Here is a 25,647-nt window from a genome sequence, read left to right as displayed (position 1 = left end):
GACCAGGCCTTCACTACCGTGCTCTCCTGCCACCTGACCGCGGGGAGCTGCCACTGCTCGTGCCGAGACCTCGTAACCCCAAGCCCAGCTGTTGTCGGTACTGTTTAACAGCGTTACTGGAGGGGCGCCTGGGTGGCTCAGTCGGTTGAGCGTCCCGACTTCGGCTCAGGTCATGATCTCATGGTCCGTGAGTTTGAGCCCCGTGTCGGGCTGTGTGCTCACAGCTCGGAGCCTGGAGCCTGCTTCGGATTCTGTGTCTCCCTCTCTCCTGACCCTCCCCCGTTCATGCTCTGTCTCTCTCTGTCTCAAAAATAAATAAACATTAAAAAAAATTAAAGAAAAAAAACAGCGTTACTGGAATGTAACTTCTGCACCATAAAGCCTGCCCATCGCTTAAGCGTACAAATCAGAGATTTTGAGTAAATCTATGGAGTTAGAAACACCACGCAAGCTAAGTTTAGCACGTTCCCACCAATCCCCGAAGATCCCTTGTGCCTAGGTCCAGTCACCCCCTGATCCCTATCCCCTGCCCCGGGCAACCACCAATTTACCTTCTGTCTCTACACATTTGCTTTTCTGGAATTTCACCTAAACGGAGTCCTACGGCGTGTGGCTTCTTGTGCCTGTCCTTTTATTCAGCACGTCGTTTGGGTTTTTTTTGAGCTTCATCCATATTGCTGTGTGCGTGTCAAGAATCTGTTCCCTTTCTTGCAAAATAGCATTCTATTGTATGGATGTACCACGTTTTGTATCCGCTCACGGCTTTACAGACTTTGGGACTGTTTCTGCCAGTGTGAATAAGCCTGCTATAAACATGTGCAAACAAACCTAGCGTCTGCGAGAGGGAAAAAAAAAAAAATGATCAGACTTCAAGCTCGGCATGAAGGGCCAAGTTTCACGACGTGGTTGGCACAAGCTACTGGCACCGTGGGCCACAAACGCAAAACATGAGAGAAGGAGGAAAAACCAGCTCGGACCAAGAAGGCATTCGCTTATTAACCTCATTAACACCAGAAAATCACGATGTCTGCCGGCTGGCGGAGGGTGGCGGTCCTACACGACCTCGCTTGCCCGGAAGCAGGACATCTGCACTTCAGATGCCTGCCTCACCGACTGCTGAAATCCTCAGTGAGTCCACAAGAAGCAAAAAACCGTGAGCCCGATACACAGGCAGCAGAAACGTGCTTTCGTGTGCTATGTGCAGCTCCCTCGGCCTGGACACCCTCCCTCCCTCCCCTTTTCCGGTGCTCTCTCCTTCCCCAGTTTCTCCTTACCCTTGTCCTTTAAAATCCAACTTCCTTAAGAGGTCATTCGTTCAGAAAGCATCTTCTTCCCAGGCAAGCCTTCCTGCCCCCGAGGCTGGGCCGTTTAATTGCACTGGGTGAGCTCCAGTTTGGGAACTGGTTTTCCCATTCAGACTGGTCATTTTCCGCACTGTTTATATTTTTCTAGTTCACTTGTCTATTCTGTTCACTAAGTCCCTCCCGGTTTTTTTTTCTGAGCGCGTAGCACGGCACTGGCTCAACAGATGTTAGAGAAAACGAGTGAGTGAGTGATTTCTAGCCACACCTCTCCGTGGCGATACTGCATATCAGAGCCAACATCTACCTGATAATTCCATGGGGGGGGGGGGGGGTTCATAGCCACACGGAATGTTTAACTCCCATGAAACATAACCCCTGACCCCCAACCGCACTCCTTCCCTGAGACTCCCCATCTTGGAAAATGCCATGATCTTCAACCCAGATGCTGGAGTCACAGCTCCTGATGCCCCCCCCCCCCAAAATCAATCCATCAGAAATCCTGCAGGCTCAGCCTCCAGACGCAGCCTCCACCCGCACGGCTCACCTTCTCCACCTCCCTCGATGGCCGGCTCTCGCCGCGGCCCCCACACCCCTCTCCTCGGAAGCGCCCACTCTTACCGGTGCGGTGCGTATCCTTCCAGATCCGTCTCTGCACATAGCTAGAAAACCATTCGCAGCGTTAACATAAATAATACACCGCAGGTGTCATTCTGCAGTTCCCTTTACTCATTCAACAATGTAACTTGGGACCTTTCCTTTGCCATCTCATTTTTGACAGGTTTAGATCGCGGTTTATTTAGCCCTTTCGGCACAGTCCAGGACTGATGGACACTCGAACCGTATCTAAAAGCAACACCGGACTGAATATTCCAGAAGGCACTGCCCGCTGCACAGCTACCCACAGGCTCGCAGGAGGGCAGCTCCTCAGGGGAAGGTGACTTCAGGCCGAGGTGCCTGGTGTGGGGGGGGTGTTTCTGGCTCTGCAGCCCCAAGCCCGGTGGCTGTGGGACGGAGGGCACAGCTACGGCGGGCCGGGTTCTGGCCGCCACCACGAGCAGGCCGCTGGTTTCAAGGCTGGAGAATTCTGAGAATTAAAAGCCCTGGTGACTTGCGGGGACGGATCTGGTGCTTCACTCCTACCCTCTGGTTTTGACTATTTATGGTTTACGTCTACGGACGTTGTTCCATGTAGGGACAAAGCCAACGCATGGCATACTGTTCGTCACGGGAAGCTTGTGTTGTTTCAGCACATCCCCGCTCTGTCAAGCCTGCCCGGATGAACGCCCCAAGAAAGTGTGTGGGTTTGGCCCCGTGAGCACTGCATTCCTGATAGGTTTGACTGGAAAAGTTTCCTCGATGCTCTGGTGATCCTATTAGCAGAGCCCGGTCGGTCTTGCGTTAAGGGGTCTCTTCAGGACCCACCCAAATGGAGGATCTAGCATTTCACCGTCAGGGACCTTGCAGGGGCCCAGAGTGGAGAAGGGAGTCTCAGGTAAACACAGGTCTTCGAGAACGTGAAGACCACGGAGACGTCTGACCAGATTCCCACACATTAAACCGCGTCCGGCTGCTTCCAAAGAGAGCTCTGAGGTGCAGGAGGCCTCGGCCTCTGTGTACCTGAGGCTTCTCATACCAGAGGAAACGCACCTGCTGGAAGGCCGCGCTTGTTTCAAAGCTGACTGTTTATAAACAGGCAAGAAATGTATGCCTGTACCCATAAATGTCACTTGGAGATTCTGGGGATAACATCGGCTACGGGCTTTTGAAGATAATTTATTTATTTACTTATTTACTTGAGAGACCGAGAGTGAGCACGAGTGGGGGAGGAGGGCAGAGAGAGAGAGACTCGTAAGCAAGCTCCACACTCAGTGCGGACCCGCAGGGCTCGATCCTACGACCCTGGGATCAAGACCTAAGGTGAAATGAAATGTCAGACCCTCAACCCACTGAGCCACCAGGCGCCCCCTACTTTTTAAACTTAGTTAAGTTGTGGTCAGTAGTTTCTATAGAGTATCTATTCACATATTTTATATATAATGTCACCGTTAAGAGGAGGAAACATCCATTCAAGTATTTTAGGTATAGTGTCTTCATTATGAAGAGACAACATCTTTCTATTATTTAGCCATTCTTAAACTTTTCTTGGTGTACATCAAAGGTGTATAACAAACATTTAAAGCTTCTGACCAAAGATCCTACACTTTACTTCCATTTCTTTGTAACAGACTGTTTTCTATTAAATTTAAAGGTTATAATTTTAAGGTATTAACACTGGGACCTAATTTGCCTCTTCTGTGACATGCGTATACTGGACTGAGCCAGATTTGAATTTTTTATTATTCATTTATTTATTTATTTTTAAAGGCTTTATTTATTTTTGAACGAGAGAGAGAGAGAGAGAAAGAGAGAGAGAGAGAGAGAAAAAACACAAGCGGGGGAGGGGCAGAGAGAGGGAACACAGAATCCAAAGCAGGCTTCAGGCTCTGAGCTGTCACCACAGAGCCCAATGTGGGGCTCGAACCCATGAACTGCAAGATCATGACCTGGGCTGAAGTCGGATGCTTAACCAACTGAGTCACCCACGTGCCCCCAAATTTGAAGTTTTGTTTAAAGCACATGTTTTCAGTGACCAATTTAATAGATCACGTGTAATCCCCATCCCTTCAATGTATAGTTTAGGTGACTATCTTCCTTCTTATTTTGTTTTTTAATTGACTTGATATTATATGAACGAGAGGCAGACGTTTGTGTAGAAGTCACTGAGATTTGCAGGCTGCTTGTTAACTCAGCAGGGCTGAGTAATACACAAGTCTATCTAAAATAATCACTATACATCATATCACTCAGTTGATTTCCTCAAAGTTACTATCAGGTCTGATTCGTCTTGCTTCCTGACGTGGTCTTTCTTGGTACCTCCTCACCCCCGTCCTGTCCACCACCGCAGTCCTCGGTGTCCAGAACAAAGGCCGGTGTTCACTCAACACGCGATCAATGAATGCGCTTTCCGCCAATCACTGCATCTGTACCGATGCCCCCATCAACCACACGCTACCTCACCTTCGGGATACTAGACTCCTGCATTGAAAAGCACCTCATCTTGGCCCCGAGGACAGCTAAGACACAAACCAAAAGAATCACAGAATCTTTTACACCTCCAGGGTTGGGATTTCAAGAATCAAATCTGAGAGAACTAAGAAAATGTTCCCAAGCAGCCTAAGCGATGGCACTAACACGCTACAAATCAATTCCATACCTAGCATTCGCTTGGCTAGTTAAACACATGACTGAATTTTTGTAACTTATACGAAGACTGTCTCTGGTGGTATTTCCTTGTGCTCTCACTCTCTATTTTCCTCTGGCATAGCACCAGGCCCTCGAAGCACTAAGAATTAGACATATGGAATGCCAGGAATGTCTGATAACTATACTACCTTCAGAGATCAGCCCTTCTCGTAAACAAAAATGCATGCCCTCTGAGCTTCGACTCAGATTCACTGTGAAGCAAACACAAGTCATGAGGCTGAATGCTGGCAAAGGGTACAAGGTGAAGTGGGGTGGGCCGGGAAAAGCGCTAAATATAGTTCTCCATCACTGCAAAGATAAATATTGCTTCTTTATCTACAATGCTAATGAACTGAATGTGCAATGCATATTGCTTGGTTAGTTTTTAGACGAGCAACCCCTGACTTAGAAAAACAAGCCACTAAAATTACTTTCTAAAATAAAACCCAGCCCGTTCACACATACGGGCATTCCCCTCTCCTTATCAGGACCTCATCTTTAGTTATTTATCCAGTTCTATAGGTGCTGGGACTGGTCAAGATGAATTAAAAGAAAAAATGCAAAACCCAAAAAGTTTGAAGAATTGGCTTTTAGTCCAAAAGAGAAATAACAACCGATTACAGCATGTTTATCTCAATTAGGTTCCAATTTTTAAGGGGAAAAAAGGTTATAAAAGAATTCTCGGAACAACTAAGGTAATTTAAATATACTAGATGTTAAGTAATATCATAGAACCTTTTTTGACTTTCCATAGCTGTGATAATTGGTATTATGATGTGTAAGAGAATATTTTTGTTCTTGGAAGATGTATACAGAACTACGTAGTAGGGAAGGGTCATAGTATCTTAGCTCACCTTCCAATGTTCCAGCAAAAAAGCTAAACATAGATATAAATATAATATACACATGTATGTAAAAACAGACGAAGGGAGGATAAAGCAAATACCGCCAAAGTTATTTGTCAGATCTAAGTAGAAGGTGTATGCGCATTCATTCTACTTTTTTTGTCTGTTTGAAATTTTTTATAATAAAAAGGTGGGGGAACATCCTTCATTAAGGAAATTCCTATAAACACAACAGACTCAATACACGTTTGCCTCTGGAACACACGCCTCTGGAACACAGCAAACGGGGTGAAAAAAGGCACAAATACAAAACGACAAAGGGCAGAGCAACGGACAAGTGCAACAAAATCTGAGGTAGTGAAAAGCAAATGGCTGGCTGAGTAGTAACCGACTTAGCAGACGCGTGAAATAGGAAACCTAATCGGCAAGAAAGCAAGCTCGAAGCTGAGTGATCCACCCTCCAAACCCCTAACACGGTTCTGTAATTCCAGCATCGAGGACTTCAGATGTCAGGCTGGGCTGGGAGGACGAGCTGGAAGTCCGTCTGGAACGAGTCAAAGGTTCAGCCTGCTGGTGCCCATCCAGGTCAGCAACTGCAGGTTTCTTCTCTAGACAGACTCAATCAGAGAGGGACTGTGGGCTTCCAGGCAGCTGGTATGGCAAAAAGGACGATTAAGGGACAGTCTACATACTGCCCGGCCAGCCTCCCAAGCCCCCCCACCCTACTCAGCTTGTAGAATCTTGGTAGCTAGGCTTACGTTTACGGTAGGTAGGTGACGGTGGAGCTTTTCCTGGGAAAACTAACAAGAGCGGGAGAAGAGAGCTGTTGACACGAATGTCTGGGAGTACCACAGCAGAGAGCCTGAGCTCGATAGCTACCCGGTGAAGCCCGACCCACAAACACAGAGCTTCTAAAGAGCTTTAAATGCCTCATTCTTAAATAGGACTGATAGCTGTACTAGTCAGGACAAGCCAGGTGACGCTGCAGTAAAAAACAATGCCAGTCTCAGGGGCTAAACAGAACAATCACCCATTTCCCACCCGAGCCAAGTTCAAAGTGAGTCTGGATGACTCCTCTAGGCAACTGGCCTCGATAGCATGGCTCAGCCATTCCAGAACACATTCCGGGTGACTGTGGCACCTCCATCCCGAGGTTACATGCATCTTGTGGGCAGGGAAGACGTGCACGTCACTTCTATTCATGTTACACTGGCCAAAACAAGTCACATAAAAGCAGGGAAGTTAATCCTCTCATATGCCTCGAAGGAGTTAAGAACCAGAATGACTAATATTAATTATGTCTAACATAGAAGTTAAGAACCTGTAAAATAAAAGCAGAATCTAAAACACACTGGGGCACTTGGGTGGCTCAGCTGGTTCAGTGTTTAATTCTTGATTTCGGCTAAGGTCGTGATCTCATGGTTTGTGAGATCAAGCCCTACATCAGGCTCTGCGCTAACAGTTCAAAGCCTGCTTGGGATTCTGTCTCTCCTCCTCTCTCTCTGCCCCTCCCCCACTCGTACACACACACACACACACACACACACACACACACACACGCACACACGCACACATGCACACACACTCTCTCTCTCAAAATAAATAAACAAACATTTAAAACAAACATACTGAGGGGCACCTGGGTGGCTCAGTTGGTTGAGCATCTGACTTTGGCTCAGGTCATGATCTCATGGCTCGTGGGTTCGAGCCCCGCATCAGGCTCTGTGCTGAAGCTCAGAGCCTGCAGACTACTTTGGATTCCGTGTCTCCCTCTCTCTCTCTGACCCCCCCTCACCCCCCATTCGTGCTCTCTCTTTCTCCCCAAAATAAACACTAAAAAAATTAAAAAATAAAAAAATAAAACAAACATACTGAAACAATGAAACGGGCAATGTAACGCGTAGGAGAAAATTTCAATTTAGCAGACATTTCAATCAGCACCTGCAGATAGTTACAACAGATCAAAAGAAAAATATCCAGAATATTAAAACTCTTGGAAATAAACAATATGATAGTAGAAATGAACTCAATTATTAAGTGTTAGATCAAGTTAAGAAAATTTCCCAGACAGTAAGATCAACAGAAGAAGGGAAAAGACAGGAAAATTGGAGGACTGATATCTGACAGCCTGGAGTTTCAGAGACAGAAAATAAGGTATACATGAAGGAGAGGATACTATCAAAGATATAGTGCAAGAAAATGTCTCTGAACGGAATGACATAGGTTTCTAAATTGTATATGGCCCACTCAGAACCATGGTTAAGAAAAGACCTGAATCAGAGCGCAACATTGTTAAATTTTAGAACATGAAGGCAAAGAGAAAAGTCTCAAAGCTTCCGAGAGGAAAGAGGTCACCAAAAACAAACAAATTAAGAATCAGAAAGGCTATCCACTAACAATAAATTTTCTGAAAAAGAAATTTAAAAAAATGGATCCCATTCATAGCAGCATCAATCAATAAAATACTTAGGAATAAATTTAACCAAGGAGATGAAAGACCCCTGCTGTGAGATTTACAAGACATTAATGAAAGAAACTGAAGAAGGCACAAGTAAACAGAAAGGTATCTCATGCTGAGAGAACTGGAAGAATCCTAACAGTGTCAATACTACCAAAAGCCTTATATAGATTTGATGCCGTCCCTATCAATATTCCAGTGCGATTTTTTACACATGTAGGAAAAAACGCTCTGAAAATCTATATGGAAGCACAAAAGAGCCCGAAGAGCCAAAGAAATCCTGAGAAAGAAGAACAAAGCAGGAGGCATCACATTGCCTGATTTCAAGCTATAGCATCAAAATACTATGATACTGGCAGAAAAACAAATAGACCAGGGGAACAGAATTGAGAACCCAGAAGTAAACCCACGCATATAAGGCTAACTAATATTTGACAAAGAAGGCAAAATACTCAGTGGAGAAAAGCCAGTCTCTTCAATAGATGGTGCCGAAATAACTTGATATTCACATGTACAGAACGCAACTGACCCCTGTCTTAAATCACTCACAACAGTTAACTTAAAATGTATTAAAGACTTAAACGTAAGACCTGAAACCATGAAACTCCTAGAAGAAAACATGGGAATAAAGCTCCCTGACATGGGTCTTGGTAATGAATTTTTGAATATGATACCTAAAGCACAAGCAACAAAATAAAAAATAAACAGGTAGGATTTCATCAAACGAGGAAACGTCTGCACACCAAAAGAAATCATCGCCAAAGTGAAAAGACAACCTACAAAATGAGAAAAAAAAAATTTGCAAACAATATACCTGATAAGGAGTTAATATCCAAAATATTGGGGAACTCATAGAACTTAACAGCAAAGTCAAACAAACCACAAATAGCCCATTCAAAAAAATGGGCAGAGAACCTAGATAGACATTTTTCCAAAGAAGATCTACAAAAGGCCAACAGGTACATGAAAAAATACTCAACATCATTGGGGAAATGCAAATTAAAACCGCAATGAAGTATCACCTCACGCCTACTAGAATGGTCACCATCAAAAAAGATAAGAGATAGCAAATGCAGGTATGGATGTGGAGAAAAGGGAATCCTTGTGCACTGTTGGCGGGAATATAAACTGGTATAGCCACTATGGAGGAACCTCAAACAATTAAAAATAGAACTACCATAGGATCCAGCAATTCCACTTGTGGGAATATATACAAAAGAAATGAAAACACTAATTCCAAGAGGTGTCTGCACCCCTATGTTCACTGCAGCATTCTCTACAACAGCCAAGACATGGAAACAACCTAAGTGTCCATCGATATATGAATGGATAAAGAAGCTATGGTATACACGTACAACGGAATATTATTCAGCCTTAAAAATTGAGGAAATTCAACCATTTGCAACAACATGGATGGACCTTGAAGATATTACGCAAGTGAACTAAGTCAAACAGAGAAGGACAGACACTGGACAATTTCACTTACATGTGGAATCTTATAAAACAAACAAATTCATAGGAAAAGATCATACTCGTGGTTGCTAGAGGCCAAAGGTGTGGGAAGGGGGAACTGGAGGACGGTGGTCAAAAGGTACAAACTCCCAGTTATAAGACAGATAAGTTCCAGGGATGGAATGTACAATATGGTGACTATAACTAGCACTGCTATATGATATACAGAAAAGTTGCAAAAAAAAATAAATACGAAGAATTCTCATCACAAGGAGAAATTTTCTTTTTTCTATTTTTTTATCATATGCATATCAGATGATGGATATTGGTTGAACCTTCTATAATTATTTCACAATAAATATCATGTTGTATACCTTGAACTTACAATTATTTCTCAATAAAACTGGAAAAGCAAGAATCAGAGTCATCAGACTTCTCAAACACAAGACTGAAAGCTACAAGTCAGTAGAGCAATATCATCAGATTTTTGAATGCAAATTATTTCCAACCTGGAATTATATCCCCAGCTAAAATATCAATCAGATATGAGAGTAGAATAATGTGGCATTTTCTGAGATGAGAAGCCCCAACAAATTCATCTCTTATGGCCCCTTTCTAACAGAACTCTACCAAAATGACAGAAGAAACCAGGAAGACTGGGATCCAAAAATTAAAATATCTAGCACAGGTAAACGACAAATGAAATCTACGATATGGCAGTAAATGGAGATCCCATAAACATATGACATGTGTAGCAGTTATAGTGATAACCAGTCTGAAGTGGAGACCAAGAACAGAAGGAGGCAGGAAGTTTGAAACCAAAAGAACATCTGTTGTGTTTAAATGCACTGAGAGGAGCTTTATAATTTTGGCAGCTACTTGGTGGAAGGGACGTAGAAAATAGAACCAATGGGGAAAAAGAAAAGAGATAATTATTAACCACAGGAAAAAAAAACACAAAGGAAATTCAATTCTATTACACTAGATTGGTCATACAGAAATAATATTTACATAGTCAAATATGTAAACACTGAATACTGATTTCTTTACAAGGCTACAGAATACTCTGAGATGATGAGGGGAAAGGAAGTGTGTGTGTGCAGGAAGGGCACCGGTAAGAGAGGTGAATCCTCATCCAGAGCAGGAAGTTGATTCTCAAAACCTACAACTAAAAAATTAAGACATATAAATATGCTATTTAAAAACAGAGGTAGGGGGCTCCTGGGTGGCTCAGTCAGTTAAGCATCAGCCTCTTGATTTTGGCTCAGGTCATGATCTCACAGTTGATGGGTTTAAGCCTGCTTGGGACTCTCCACACTCTACTGACAGTGTGGAGCCTGCTTGGGATTCTCTCTCTCCCCCTCTCTCTGCCCCTCCCCTGCTCTCTCACGCTCTCTTTCTCAAAATAAATAGATAAACTTTAAAAATTAAATAAATAAAAAATAAAAACACAGAGGTAAATACCAAAAGAAACCATTAAATATCTACATGTGTAGTTGACTCTGGGGAGAGAGAATCAGGTGTGGGTGCGAGGAAGTCGATCAGGAGACCACAAACTTATTTTGTGTTTATTAATCACTTACAGATATAACTTGGATTGAAATAAAGTTGTAAAATCTCCCATAAGTTTCCAACTTTAATTTCAAAAGTCTGAAACCTTTCTCTATTGTCTCTATTTACTGATTTCAGATGTATCTCTAAGTAAATTTCATATAAATTGATAACATTACATTTGCTCGGAACTTACGTAGACTTTTTGGAACTCGAAAGCACATAACCTAAACATCTGAAAATCGTGCCAATGTGGTCTTTTAGTATAAACCAAGTTTTAGTGAATCTCAAATAAAATAGAAAATACACATCATACATCTTTTTCTTCTAGTTTTTATTTAGAAGCCTGTTACGTGCAATACACCATTAAGAGATACCAAATAATATATATGGAAAGTATTCCCTGAACTGTTAAAGCACAACCCTAATGCTTTTATTTTCATTTTTGAACCCTTGACTCTGTTCTCAAAGAGGCTACAGTCTAACTGGGAAGATAAAGCACACACAGAAATAGTATCACATAAGGCGGTCTGTGCTGAGGACCGCGTGAATGGTATGAAAAAATGAAGGCAGTTTAGAAAAAGATTCCATCTGGATGCATCTGAAATGGTGGTTGTCATGCTAAGCTCTCATCAGCTACCTTCTCTCTCCCCATTTAAGAAGCAGAAATACACATTAATTTGAAGGAATCCCTCTTCTTAAATGTCCTAATAGGCGACCATTTCTCTGCTCCATTATGTCTACCACGCTCTCAAAAAATCAAATAAAAAAATCAGTATAAGTGAAAAACTATGCCCCAAAAGCGCCTTTCAACATCCGAGGCTCCAGCGTTCCCCCAGGAGGACTTGCTCTGAGCTCCTCTGGTCCCCGCCTCTTTGCAGTACTCTACCAGGCCCCAAACCTGGCGGACGTGCTTTCCTCCCGCCTCAACTACCCCCCCCCCCCCACCCCACGCATTCTTCCAAATGACAAAAACTTCAGGACCTCAGAGCTGAAAAGTTTGCCCATGGAAGTCCTGCAGCTGTTGTCAGATATCTGGAGATCACACTCATGGAAGGTTTTAGAATGTTTTATTTCTATACCTTTCGAGCCTCAGGCTGGCCTGGCTAGCTCATCCCCCGTTGTGACTTCAAGCGTCTGCCTCCTGAATCTGACGTTTTAAGACAGATGACAGATCAAAGAAGACCCACTATTTTCTACAGTGGAAACCATTCTCTGGCCAAGGCCATAGCAACTGCTAATATGTCTTTGCCTTTCTGAGTTTCTAATAAGCATTTGGAATATGCATCTGGAATCAAGAGTCGGGTGCTTACCCTACTGAGCCACCCAGGCACTCCCAAAGCTATTATTCTCTAAGTAACTTGAAAAACCTAGTTCCCAAAGAAAATAAAACCATCCTTTCGAAGTATGCTTTCTTTTTGAAGCTCTAAGTGATGTCTGTGAGAAACTACTGATTTTATAGCGACTTCTACCTGATTGTTCACACTATATTAAATAAGCCAGAATCAGGTTCCAAGAGTGTTCCTGGGATGAAAACCTAATTTTACATGATACGTTTATTTGATGATTCAACTAACGGCTTACAGGAGAAAGTTGTAGCACTTCATATAACACTTCCGTTCTTTATATCAAGTCTTGAATCTCCAAAATTACTTCCTTTACCATAAATATTATGTGATATACACGATCAGGCTTTTACGCATGAAAATATTCACCCCACTGCTTGGGTATACACCATGGTCATTCCAAATGTATTTTCTCCGGATTTCTCTGATGGACATCCAAAAATATAATGATAAAAAAAATTAACTTTCCATAAAGCATAAAAAAAATATACAAAACACGCTTTTGGTCCTTCCTCAGACCTTTACAGCTTTATAGTAACACATCTAACCTCAATGAGTATCAGTCATGATTGTGTCTAATTAGAGCAAAATAAAGTTCTCGCATGCCAATGATTTGTAAGCCTGTCCTTATTTGATCAATTTTGCTGATTTTAATATTTCCAAGTGTTTTTAAAAATACAAAGATCGAGACTTTATGACGCTTTATGCTGTTGCTGTAAAAGATAACATTTCATAATGAAAGATATTTTTAAAAAATTCTTGCATTTCTACCCAAGCCATAATTTAAAATCCTGTTTCAATGTGTGAAAATGGTACTTACTGTCCTTGCTCTTAATTTCTGTCCTTAATGATTTCTACCATAGGTAGCATGCGCTCTGACACCCGGGGACAGACGAGAAGCAAATGGCTTCACAATCTCCCTTCTTAATGTCTGCTTTCTTCAAGGAATTTCTAGGCACTCGACATTTTAAAAAGTAGGCTTCAACATCCTTGAAGTAGAGTAGACGTCTTTACTTTATCACAACTAAGCCGAGACACGATGACATTGGTATCACCGGGCTAGACGTTATCACAGAGGCCCCAGAATACAGCTCTACAGTGAAGTACTCACTACGCAAGAAATCGGGGTAGAGAGGATCTATCTCTGCCCATAGCTCGCTGGCTCGAAGAGCTTAAACACTTAACAATCTCTTTGACTGTTAAGTTTTCTTCATCTGTAAAACAACAGGCTTTGATTCAAAGTCAACTCACGCTCTAAAGTGTAATGACTTTTTGGATTCTGCAATATTCACTGTAGATTGCAGTAATTCAGATCTCATTTTCCCACGGACTTAGATAGAAATATATACGATCCTTAATTGGCAGGGCCCCTAACAATTTTGTTTTAAACCCCCGTGCCCCCAAAAGAGCCTTTACTCTGTCTGGAAGGAAATACGAAGATCTTTATAAATCTTAAGAGAAAAATTGTTCACTCATTCCCGTGGCCAGCTACATAAAATGCAAGGTATACATGTGGTCTGGCATTCAGGTATACCCAGAACCTCAATGGGCCTTCCCAACTTTTATCTCTAATAATTCCCTTTCCTGTTCCCAAAGCTCCAAACTGAGCACCAAAGCCTTCCCAATGCCCATGTTTTTTTTTTATTCACGGTACTATCCTTACCTAGAGACTGTTCTCTGTCTCCACAAAGTCAAGTTTTACCTAATCCTCAAGCTAGAGAGACCCTATAACTTATCATCTCAACTGGGACGATTTGACAGTGAAAGGGGATGTTAATTGGGTGGGACACGAGGACGAGGACGCCAGGAATCTATGTATCTCTTTTCAATGGTCATATCTTGTATATTTGAGCTACATGTATAACAGGTTTTATCTCTCTTACCAGTCTGAGTCATGAAATAATTCAGCATTATACTCCCCTCAAGGTCTAACATATATAGTAGGTGCTCAGTAAATATCTGATGAATGGCTGAGCTCCTAGGTATGTCTAAATCTGGTATAGTACATTAGGTTCTTTCAAGTCGGTTGCGTACATCCTAAAATCAGTGCCATAGTTCACACAGAGAAGAACCACACTCCTTGGCCACGCCAGAGAGCCATCTCCCTCGGAAATGGCCACGTTCACACACTATGGTGATTCGTCCTGGTATGAAACTTCCCTTCTGCCAAACTCACATACGGTGTCATGTGTTGGGACAGATTCCCTATCACCCACCACTTGGTGCTTTGGTAACAGCTACACGTCTAAGCCTGAATCGAGATCTACAGAATTCTGTTTCCAATCTGTGAGGAGATGTTTCATGAAGAGCCTTGTTCTCCCTTGGCAGTCTTACACCTCAGGATTAAGAGCTGGGAGATTACTTCCTATCCAATAGGCTTCTGACCGCCCTGAATCCCGAAGTATTTCATCCATTCCTTTCTTAGGATATTGACTAATTTCTAGTGATACATTCTAGACACTGTGGGGTCCAGATCTGTACTCGCTGATCTTTGTATCCTCCGAGCGCCCAGAATAACATACATAGTACTCACTCAATGAATATGGGCTGAATTAATTTTAAATCGATACGTAAGTAACTTGAAATTGTGCGGCAGCCTTACTTACGTGGAAGGGAAGAATTTCCGTGGCCCTGCTGAAATGTGCTTCAGATATACAGTGAGTCACGCCTGCTTTGTCCATGTACAAAAATCCCATGAGATAGATATGATGAGTCCTCATGGTACAAAACACTCTATGGTTCAGAGAAATGCAGAGCACCGTCCAGAAAGAGCTGCTAAGTGATGCGGCAGCTCTTAAATCCACACATTCTGACCATAGGACTATCTCGGTTCACACAGCCACACGGCAATGAACTTGACAGATTCGGCATGCATGTAACAGGAGGTGTTACCAGTCGATAGCTACTCTCATCCCCGAGTGCCACAGGCTACAACAGAAAACGGCTCCCAGGGTCTTAGGCGTTTCTATTAATTTTCTGAAAACAAAGGGAGAGAAGCTTTCGTGATCTGCTTTCAGATACAGACAGACCTAGCTATGTCAGAGTCGGGTAAAAAGAGAAAAATTAAAACACAACTGAGAGAAATAAGGAATTTAGAAGCAGAAAGTGTTAAGTGCCAGAGTATCAGCACGGGCACCGCATTCATCACGAGCACACGCATTCATCACGAGCACACGTTACAATGTCGCTACATAAACGCATCGAGCTATTTTGGGGACACAATAAAAGGGGCTCTTCATCGTGCCGAACGTCCACCTGGCGATGGACTCTGGGACTGACACAGAACGTCTTACGGATTAAACACAAGCACTTTTAAAACCTCGAACACACGTATTCTTTTGTCCAAGTATATTTCATGATACCATCTTTAAATGCCACACACAGGATTCGGATGAAAAATTAAAACTTGCGCTTTATGCCAGTATTTAAGGTCCCTTCATTACCTATACAGTTTCTACATTCTTTCTTTGTAACAGTAATTAAATTTCAGCCTCAACGGGCTCCATTCCCATTTGCTACGGGTCTGAAGGCATGAGAAGTATGTAGCATTTATATAACAGGAAGCATCTAAAAGCATTCTGCTGAGATTTCCTTCCCCCACACCCCCTTCCACACCCAGTCCTTAAACCGCCTTCAAAGGCCTGCTGCGTTCTTTAAAAATTAAACACGAGTTACTGATAGAAGTAGTGCACCTATCCCGTAGTGTGTTTAGATACCACATCTCCACTACGGTTGCATTTAGCCCGGCTTCAACACCTCCTCCAGCCTAACCCCTGACCCTTAATGCTCAAATATTTTAATGCCGTGCAGGTCAAATATGCTTTTCTGTCGTTATCAGGGTGGAATTTCGGAGGAAAAGAAGAAAGCTTACCAACTCGGCTTTCCATTCTCCACATACCAAGCCCTGATCAAGAGGCCTTTCCACCGTTGGACGTGAACGTGGCTCTGACTCTCCAAGTCAGGAGAGGCCCTCCCCCGCCCCGCCCCCCCCCCCCCCACTCCACCTCTCTAACCCTTGCTCCCTCACCCACCTCGTATCAACTCTGCCCAACCTCGGTTTGAGTTCCCACGGGCGTTTACCCAGGACAAGTAAGAAATGGAATGTGAGGCGCACGGGCTCGGGAATGTTGGTGGACGGGATATTAGAGGTCGGGATCGTTAGCACACCGTTCCGATGAGTCTAACATTCATCAGCTATCCGTACCCTCTGGGACAGCACCTAGTAACAGCTGGCAGCACTTCTGGTTTATTAAATGTCCAAAGTGTGCCTTTTCTACAGGATACCACTGGTCAAGAAAAAAATCATTATGGTAATGACAGTGTGGATGTCACCACACTGGAGGCTGTCATACAGAACTGGCACACTGCCAGCTATAATTTGCCTGGCTTTTGAGCAATCTACCTATGTCCCCAGAAGCCAGTGAATGTCAAAGAATACCCAGAGGTCTGGCTCCACCGCGGGACATCCTAACGGGTGGGTCAAGCTGGCCTACCCCTGATCTTCTCTAGGACCCGTACCCACAAGAAAGGACACACTTCTCCGCCAGCTCCGAAGCCACGTAAGACTTGCCTCCAACGGTATAGACTGGCTTCAGAGTTTCCCCAAATACTCCTGATTTTTACACAGGCAAGAATCACTAACTTAGCTGTAACTTTCTCTGTCTTTTAAAGACTCATTCCCAATCTCTTCTTTCCGTTCCCACCTCTTTCTGACCCGTTAAAAAAGGGTCAAGTCACATAACGCAGAGGACGCTGACCTGCATTAAGTCCTAACGCTTTCCAAGCAAAAGAAAAGGCAGTTTAAGATTATGAAACCTTACTAAATGAAATTTAGAGCAGGAAGTGAATTTCTCATATGGACCTTCTTAATTGCTGCTTACAGAAATTATTTTGTCCAAACTGCGAAAGAGAATTTTAATTTCTGTTCCATTTTCTCATTACCCTCAAAACCTCTAAAAGTACCATTTTGTTAAATTGAGTCAGTCCCAACTGAATACAGCAATCCGGTAACTGGGCTCAACAGTCCGAAGGAACACTAATTCCATTTTATCTGAAATTAATGCAACCTGCAACATTGACCAGACCGCTCCCTCTAATCCCGCCACTGTATTTTATGATTCAATTCCAAGTATAATTACGTCGTAAAATGACAAGGCACCCAATAGCTAGGTCACTCGTCGCTTTTGCCTGATGACCTCGAAAACACCCCACGTCTCTTCCCAGAGCTGAACACATCTAAAAGCCACCCTTGCTTACCCGGAGTTAGGCTCCAAGAGCTCGTCTGCGAGCCAGCCGGTCAGCGCACAGGGTGCTGACCTGGTGGGGTCCCCAGACCAGATGGCGGAAGTCTCGCCCTCACGGTTTACGGACATAAAGGTCTCTGGTCTTCCCCACCATATGGCAAGCTTTCCGCCGTCATTCCGTTCTCATTACCCTCTCAGCGGTGGACTCGGGGCCTTTCTTCCGGAGGCGAGGGAACACATTTCCCGGCGGCATGCCCGGGCCGAGCGGGAGCGCGGGTGTGGACCAGACAGAGAGCGAGGGCTCCTCCCGCTGGCACGTTTTCCAAGACGCTCAGGTTCTGATCTCTCTGCGGCCAGGCGGAGGGGTCTGGCTGCTTCACTCTTCATCTGCTGCCACTTTTCTTCCCATCCGGAGCCCCGTCCTTCCAGCTCACCGAGGAAGCAGTCCTACGGTGTGGCCCCGGCCCCTCCTGTGCCTCATGCAAGTCGCTGGCTGTTGGAGGGCTTTGCGGTGCCAGGCACTCAGGCGAGACGGCTGCTCCTCCCTGAAGCCATCTCACCTCCCCAGGGTGCTCTAGAGAAGGACAGGGATCCAACACCGGAAACGAGGCCTGGTGGAGCCCAGACGAAAGACGAAGACGTTCGAAAAGGCAAAGGCCTTGATGAGACCTTGAGACTGTGGAGGAGACTCCAAGCACCTGCCGCAGGAAGCAAAGGGCCACTGAAGGCACAGCTGCACGAGGGGAAGACAGCACTGTTACGGGGCGGGGAGACGGGCAGCGAGAGGAAGACTTGACCCGGGAGTAGAGTACTTCCTCCCGAGTCAGACGACCGACACGGCCCCCGGAAAACAGCTCTGCCAACTCAACAGACCACGACAAGGACAGGGGAGGCGAGACAATGTGAGACAGGCGGCGGTAGCGGGTAGCACGTCAGCAGCTCAGCGCAGACGCTACAACAGCCGACGGGTGGTTGCCGAAGGGGTGACGGCAAGGGACTTGGATCTCGAGTCCCCACATTGCCCGCCAGTGCTGTGCAATCAAAGCGAAGGTGCCGGCCGAAATCGTGCCGAGTCATCTTCGTAATCAATGGGAGAGGCTACAACTGTTCTATGACCTTGGAAACCCGCTATTCAAAATATTAAAGGCTCTCTATTAATGGAGAGAGGGACGAACAAAACAGTAAAACGAATGTTGGCTTAGCATGCTGTGATTTAAACCATTAGAAGCTGGGAATGAAAGTGTTTATTTCTTCGTAAGAAGCTCAAAAGTACTTGCAACAGGGCTTGCCTTCTTTAGGCTGTATCACTTAAGATACGAAGAGAGAACCTTTTCCATACCTCGACAAAATGTCACACTCTTTTTTGTTTTTAATTTTTTTTTAACGTTTATTTACTTTTAAGGGAGAGAGAGAGAGACGGAGTGCAAGTGGGGGAGGGGCAGAGAGAGAGGGAGACACGGAATCTGAAGCAGGCTCCAGGCTCCGAGCTGTCGGCCCAGAGCCCGACGCGGGGCTCGACCCCACGAACTGTGAGATCGTGACCTGAGCCGAAGTCAGAGGCTTAACTGACCGAGCCATCCAGGTGCCCCGTGCCACACTCTTGCTAAGTCTGGATTGGCTGCCAACATTTTACTCTTTGTGATTTCATGATTATCTCCAAGAGCTCCTTTAATGCGAAGATATTTGGTGGCATCACTTCCTCTGGGGCATTTTGATCCTTGCCTCCTTTATGCCAAAAAACTTGCCTTCACCAGATTCCTATAGCTCCGTATCTCCGGGTGAAGAACATTTGCCTGGTCAGCTATTCCTTCTGCAACTCTGTTTCTGTTCAGCTCCAATCCCTCAAGGTTATTTGCAGAGTGTGGTAAAAGTTGCTGCCATTCTGCACATATCAGTCACTGTTACTTCTGGCTGTGATGCCTGGATGTTTTCTAATGCATGCTGTATGTCGTACCTGTCCCAAAATTCAGCTACAGAAAATGCATGATCTCCAGCCGTAGCATCAATAACCTGTCTGAAAGTCCATTTAAGGTCCTAGGTTTTATAAGAAGGAAAAAAGGAAAGAAGGAAGGAAGGAAGGAAGGAAGGAAATAAACTAGCCTCTACTGGCTGAAATAACTCCTTGGTTCACTGGCTCCATTAATGAAGTTGTGTTTGCTAGTAAAACTCAAGTTTTCCCGTCCATTCAAGTCCCCAAGAGAAGCAGGGTGGCTTGGAGCATTATCTAACAGTAGCAATCATGCTTCAAAAATTAAATTATCGTGCCTACCTCTGGACAAGAACACAATGGAAGCAAGTTTTCAAACAATGAGATTATAACCCAGGATCTTTTATTCGCCTGCCAAGTGACTGGTCGAGATGCTTCTCTGTGTTTTTTTTTAACGCTCTGCGATTCTCAGACTGGTAGATAAGCACCAGTTTTAATTTAAAGGAGTCCTTGTGCTGCCTCCTAATGCAAAAGTCACCCTGTGCCTGACTCCGTTACAGCCACTTCAAGATCTTACGTCTTTGGTGGCACAAGTTCCTGATGGGGTTGCCTTCCAGCGTGTCTCATCAACTTGAAACAGTCGACGATGGAGACCTTCAGTGGCCTTCCCTAATCCTTGCAATCTGCTATAGCTTCACCTGATGGTCCAACGTTAATCAATCCATCCCTTCTTGGTCCTGCCGTCAATGTTCTCAAATCTTCTGATGCATCCAATTTCACGTCTAACATCATCACCTTTCATTTCTTTGCTGCACTTTCATTTTTGTTGGCCGATTCCCCCTTTCAATTATTCATCCTTATAAAATGACATGCGGGTTGGGGCGCTTGGGTGGCTCAGTCGGTTAAGTGTCCAACGTCGGCTCAGGTCATGATCTCACGGTTCGTGGGTTGGAGCCCCACATCGGGCTCTGTGCTGACACCTCAGAGCCCGGAGCCTGCTTCGGATTCTGTATCTCCCTCTCTCTCTCCCCCTCCCCTGCTCATGCTCGCTTGCTCGCTCTCTCTCTCTCTCTTAAAAATAAATAAATGTTAAAAAAAAATGTTTAAATGACCTGTGGGTTTACCACTACAACTACACATTTTGTTGTCTGTATGTGAACAGAATTAACAGACACAAAGTGACTGGTCGCTGAGAGGTGAAAAAAGGTGCTGTGCTCTGTCACTGGTCACGGTGCACATCTGTTATTTAGGCAACGATCTGCGGACTGAGCAAAGTCTATAGTACATGCGGGCACAGCTGATCGACTGGGGTGGCTGAAGTGCGAACCACGTTGCCACAGAACTGCCATCATTTAAGGAAACCATGGTAACGTACGTATGTGCGCATTACAATCATTCAAAGTGAAGACTGCCTAATTTCATTCCAAACTCGGCTTAGAAATTATTCAGGCGAGGGGTGTCTGGGAGGCTCAGTCAGTTAAGCATCTAACTCTTGATCTCAGCTCAGGTCATGATCTCACGGTTCACGAGTTCAAGCCCCACGTCAGACCCCAGTCAACAGTGCAGAGCCTGCTTGGGATTCTCGCTCTCCCTCCCGCTCTCTCTGCCCCTCCCCACCTAAGGCGTGCATGTGTGTGCACACGTTCTCTCTCTCCCTCTCTCAAAAAAAAAAAAATATTTAAAAATTATTCAGGCCCACAAGGCTGCAAAATTTAAAACAATGAAACTTCAGGAAAAATTAGAAAAGAACCCTAAAGTCTGACCAAATAGGTCATAGAAGGCATGTGGAAAGAGAAGAGAGGAAAAGAAGGTGTTACAATAAAATTTCACTATACAGTACATTAACTGACAAAATTAACTTACTGGGATTGAAGTATTTTACAAAAAGGAATTACACCACATCTCCCAACAATCCTCCAAAATGCAAAAAGACAACTTTAAGAAGCAAGAACAAATAAAACCATATGTCCCAGGCCTTTGGGATAACCAGAAGGCTAGAATGATTTCAGATTATCTATATATCTATTAAAAATAAATAAATAAACACCATAGCCCAGTGAGTCGCTGTCAGTTTAGCTGTAACACTTTTTTGAAAATGCAAACCCTGGGGTTCAAATATGATCGATACGTTAGGGAACAAGTAGAACGTAATGAGAGTTCTCCATGTGCTTGCGAGCGTCCTCACCTGTAAGAAACAGTAGTGGGTAAATGCAGAAAGCGGCATTTAGCGCGGCAGAACCGAGCTGGGAGGACTAGGAGACGCGTCCGCACCCCTCAAAAATCTACCAGCTGCCCGGGTTCACCACAGTTCTGAGCCACCGCCGTCCAGGTCGGCTGTCACAGCTTTCCATCTGGTAACATAACCCACGAGCTACAGTCCTTCCCGGAGCCACTCCCACAAGCAGACACCAGGTCTTTCTCTAAAGCACCATATTTATTGGAGTATTTATGTATATTTCTAATGACTCAACATGGGCAAAATGGCGCTACGGTTTTTATTAGGTTCCTATCTTTTCTTTAAACGTGCCATTGACGTTTTTTGAGTGCTGTACCCCGTTAGGGGCTGAATTGTGTGTCCCCTCTGCCCCAAATGTGTATGTTTAAAACCCCCCAGTACTTCTGAATTGGAAATAGGGCCTTTAAAAAGGTAACTAAGGTAAAAGGAAGTCATCCAGGGGGGACCTAACCCAACACGACCGGTGTCCTTATCAGAAGAGGACATTAGGACAGAGACTCACAGAGAGAAGACCCTGTGGGGACGCAGGGAGAAGGAGGCCATGTACAAGCCAACAGACAGATGTCAGAAGACACCAACCGCTGCGACGACACCTTGATCTCTGACTTCTGGCCCCCAGAAGAGAATAAATCTCTGCTGTTGAAGTCATCCAGCCTGTGGCATTTTGTTACGGCGGCCCTGGCAACCCATCGCATGCCCCCAAACCCATCTTCCCCACGGGTGCTGTGGCTTTTATGGTGCGATCTGGCACAGCATGATGACTTTTTAGGAAGGCATATGCTGCAAAAGAGCAGGAACAACGGGACTCTGGGAAAAACGGAGCGGAAGAAAGAAGGGGGCGGTAGCTGTGGTCCTGAAGCTCGGTCAAAGTCACCACTCAGCGGGAAAGCCCACTGAAACGGAGGGGTTAAAGAGAGAACTACAACAAAGAGGCAACCTTAAAAGTGCATCCTGGACACCAAGAGGCAGTCTTGGAAAGACAACTGTGTGGGGGGAAACGAGGTTAAAAAAGCGAGTCGCTCCTGGGAAAGCGCACGGTAAAGTTTTACAAAAGCGAGAGGGAAATTGAGAAACCTGCAAGGAAAATAAAAAACAAAAAACTTCTCAACCACTGAGGGGCACGGAAATCCTTCCCGTCTTCCCCAAGTCAAGCAAGTACACGGTCAGAACCTTGCCAGACACCCCCTAACACGAGAGACCAAAGTTGACCTCACCAGCAATGCGACAGACAGACATCGTGTGCCCTCTGACACGACGCACTGCGAAGGACACAAGATCACTTCTGGAGCATTTCTAGCAAAAATGCATAATCTGAACCTAACCATGATTATATATCGGACAAACACAAATTGAGGGACGTTCATTATACCAAACAAATGACCTATACTCCTCCAAAATGTTTAGTGCAGGAAAGACAGGTACTGAGAAACTATCCCAGGAGAACGGAGAATAAAGAGACATTACAGCTAAATAAAACAGGTGAGCATGTATTGTAGAGTGGACTGGGGGGGGGGTGGAGGGGAAATGTCCTGTAAAGAACTGTAAGTAGGGCTAAAAATTTAGCACAAGTCGAATGAAGCACATGAAATGGATCATCGGACCGTGACTGTCAAAGAGAATGTCCTTGTTTTTAGGAAATGCAAACTGAAGTGTTTGGGGCCAAAGGGCATCATGTCTGCAACTTACTGTCAAACGTTAAGAGCATGAATGTCAGAGCAAAAATTAATGTGTCTAAGGCAGTGGGTGTGGCAGGGAGGAAAAGGGGAGGAGAGAGAGAATAATAAAGCAAACACGGTAAAATGTTAACATTTGAGGAATGTGGATGAAGGGTAAACCAGGATTCTTTGTACTCTTTTTGCAACTATTTAGTAAGTATGAAATGATTTCAAAATAACAAGTTAGAGAAAAAAAGAGAGAAATTGTGCCCAGGCTTCCAGTGTGTACTTTCTGGACAAGGCCTTGCTTCATTCACCGGGGAAGAAAGGCCATGGCAGAGTAGACGGGAGATTAATTAAAGAACAAAGAAGAAGAGAATTGAAATTTCACAAATAACATCAGCATATCATCTAAAACTCTGAATTGAGAAATTAAAAAAAAAAAATAACCTTGTAAACTAAGCAGGCTCCATAATACAGGTTGGAAAATTCTGATTTAAAACACCAGCCTTGTCAGGTAGCCCAGGGAGAAACTATAGCCTCTCGCTGGGTGTCCCACGGACAATGACTACAAATAGACTCTGTATTAGCAGCAGGCTAATAACCTCTGTATGAGGTTCCTCCTCATACAGAGAGGAACCAAGCAAAAAGTTTATATGACATTTTTTTTAAGTACATGGTTTTTCAGTGTGTATTTATTTTCAGAGAGAGAGAGAGAGAGAGAGAGAGAGAGAAAATCCCAAGCAGGCTCCATACTGTCAGCTTAGAGCCCAACACAGGGCTCGAACTCACAAACCGTGAGATCACGACCTGAGCAGAAATCAAGAGGCAGACACTTAACTGACTGAGCCACCCAGCCGCCCTGTAAAGTACATGCTATTTGCTTTCAAATGCACACGGTCTAACCAACTGCCAACAGAGGAAAGAATGACAGGGCAACTCTTACATAACTCCATTCCGGTACCTGCACGGGACCCAGGCGCCCGCCTCATTCCTAGCTCATTATAATATTACCTAAGCTAGTCTCCCTCCTGCCCATCACTCTCCTTTTCAATCTCTCCAACTACACTCTCCCAGAGTCCGAATTCTAACATACACTCTCCGTGCCACCACACCTTTATCAAAACCCTGTGAAAGACATTTAGAAACAATCAGGTTCAAAAATCTTACCCTAAATATGCAGCGTCTCCTATCTAGTCTTCGGTTTCTTCTCCAAACTTGTTCTCCAATTCCCCTTGAGCCAAGGCTGGCCACCATGTCTACGCTGACCCCTAACACTCCCCCTGACGGTCCTCAAAGCCCACCTGGGGGCTCACGAACTCCATGAAGCCTGTCTTCACTACCTCAACCCTCTCCCTCTCCTTGGAAGAGATAGTAATTAGAACTTGCTGCACGTAGCAGGGTCGGGGGTGGGGAAGAAGGAGGAAGGATTGACAAGCCCTGGAGTTGTCATTTTTTTTAAATTATTTTTAATTTATTTTTGAGACAGAGAGAGACAGAGCATGAATGGGGGAGGGTCAGAGAGAGAGAGGGAGGCACAGAATCTGAAACAGGCTCCAGGCTCTGAGCTGTCAGCACAGAGCCTGACGCGGGGCTTGAACCCACGAACCGCGAGATCATGACCTGACCCGAAGTCGGCCGCTTTGACCGACTGAGCCACCCAGGCGCCCCTCTCATTTTTTTAAATATCGACAATCTGAGTCCTGCCCGTCATTCCTACCCCTACTTTCATTCTTGTATTGCTCGAGCTTTGCAAGTACTCTGGCACGTGCTTATTCTACAATCCAACAGGATGGCGCAGCTATCGAAGGCATTACGGTTCTCGAGGAGGCGTAAAGCCAAAGGTGGCGCAGGGAGAAGCGGTGCTTGAGGTCTGAGAGCAGGAGCCAGAGTGTGGGCAAGGCAGCACTGGCAGGCACGGTGCTCCCAGCACACAGCTATTGGCAGCATAATCTATCCCTCCTGGGGAGGGAGGAGGGCCTGAGGGGTAGTCAGCAAATACTGCCCACGGACAGAAGGATGGACTCTGTCTAGTCCAATTCAAATGATAAAGAACTGTTGGTTAGATAAATCTAAGTTAATGAAATGCTGCCACATTTTCAAGGACAGCAGTAACGAAGGGCACATCTCTATTGGAGACGTACCTATTCGGTTGCAGGAATGGAGATCCTGCTGGTGAACACAGAAATCCAGCACTGGGGAAAATGCAAGGGTTGTACCTGACCTCTCTCTCCTCGTCATTCAGGACAAGGGCTTCAAGATCATTTCAAGATATTCTCTGGGGGTGACTATGTGTGGTGATGGACGTTAACTAGACTCCTTATGGTGATCGTTTCACAATATGGACA

The 25,647-nt window shown here is 44.7% G+C and overlaps 1 protein-coding gene across 5 annotated transcripts in view; it reads right to left on the bottom strand.

The window, feature by feature from the left end:
• Window positions 1–25,647, bottom strand: part of WWC2 (WW and C2 domain containing 2) — a 208,037-nt gene that overhangs the window by 120,595 nt on the left and 61,795 nt on the right. Inside the window, exon 1 of one of the 5 annotated variants that reach the window (XM_053900827.1) lies at window positions 16,110–16,209. The exons of the other annotated variants lie outside the window; for them this stretch is intronic. The gene's annotated coding sequence lies outside the window, so the exon portion shown is untranslated. Of the gene's footprint in view, window positions 1–16,109; window positions 16,210–25,647 lie in introns of those variants that run through there. 5 annotated transcript variants of the gene reach the window in all.

This window comes from Panthera pardus, unplaced genomic scaffold (genome assembly GCF_024362965.1).
Source record: "Panthera pardus isolate Hobbes unplaced genomic scaffold, ASM2436296v1 HiC_scaffold_13, whole genome shotgun sequence".
NCBI classification, from domain to species: domain Eukaryota; kingdom Metazoa; phylum Chordata; class Mammalia; order Carnivora; family Felidae; genus Panthera; species Panthera pardus.
Note: the sequence above shows the minus strand (reverse complement) of the source record. Positions and strands in the feature narration are given on the sequence as shown.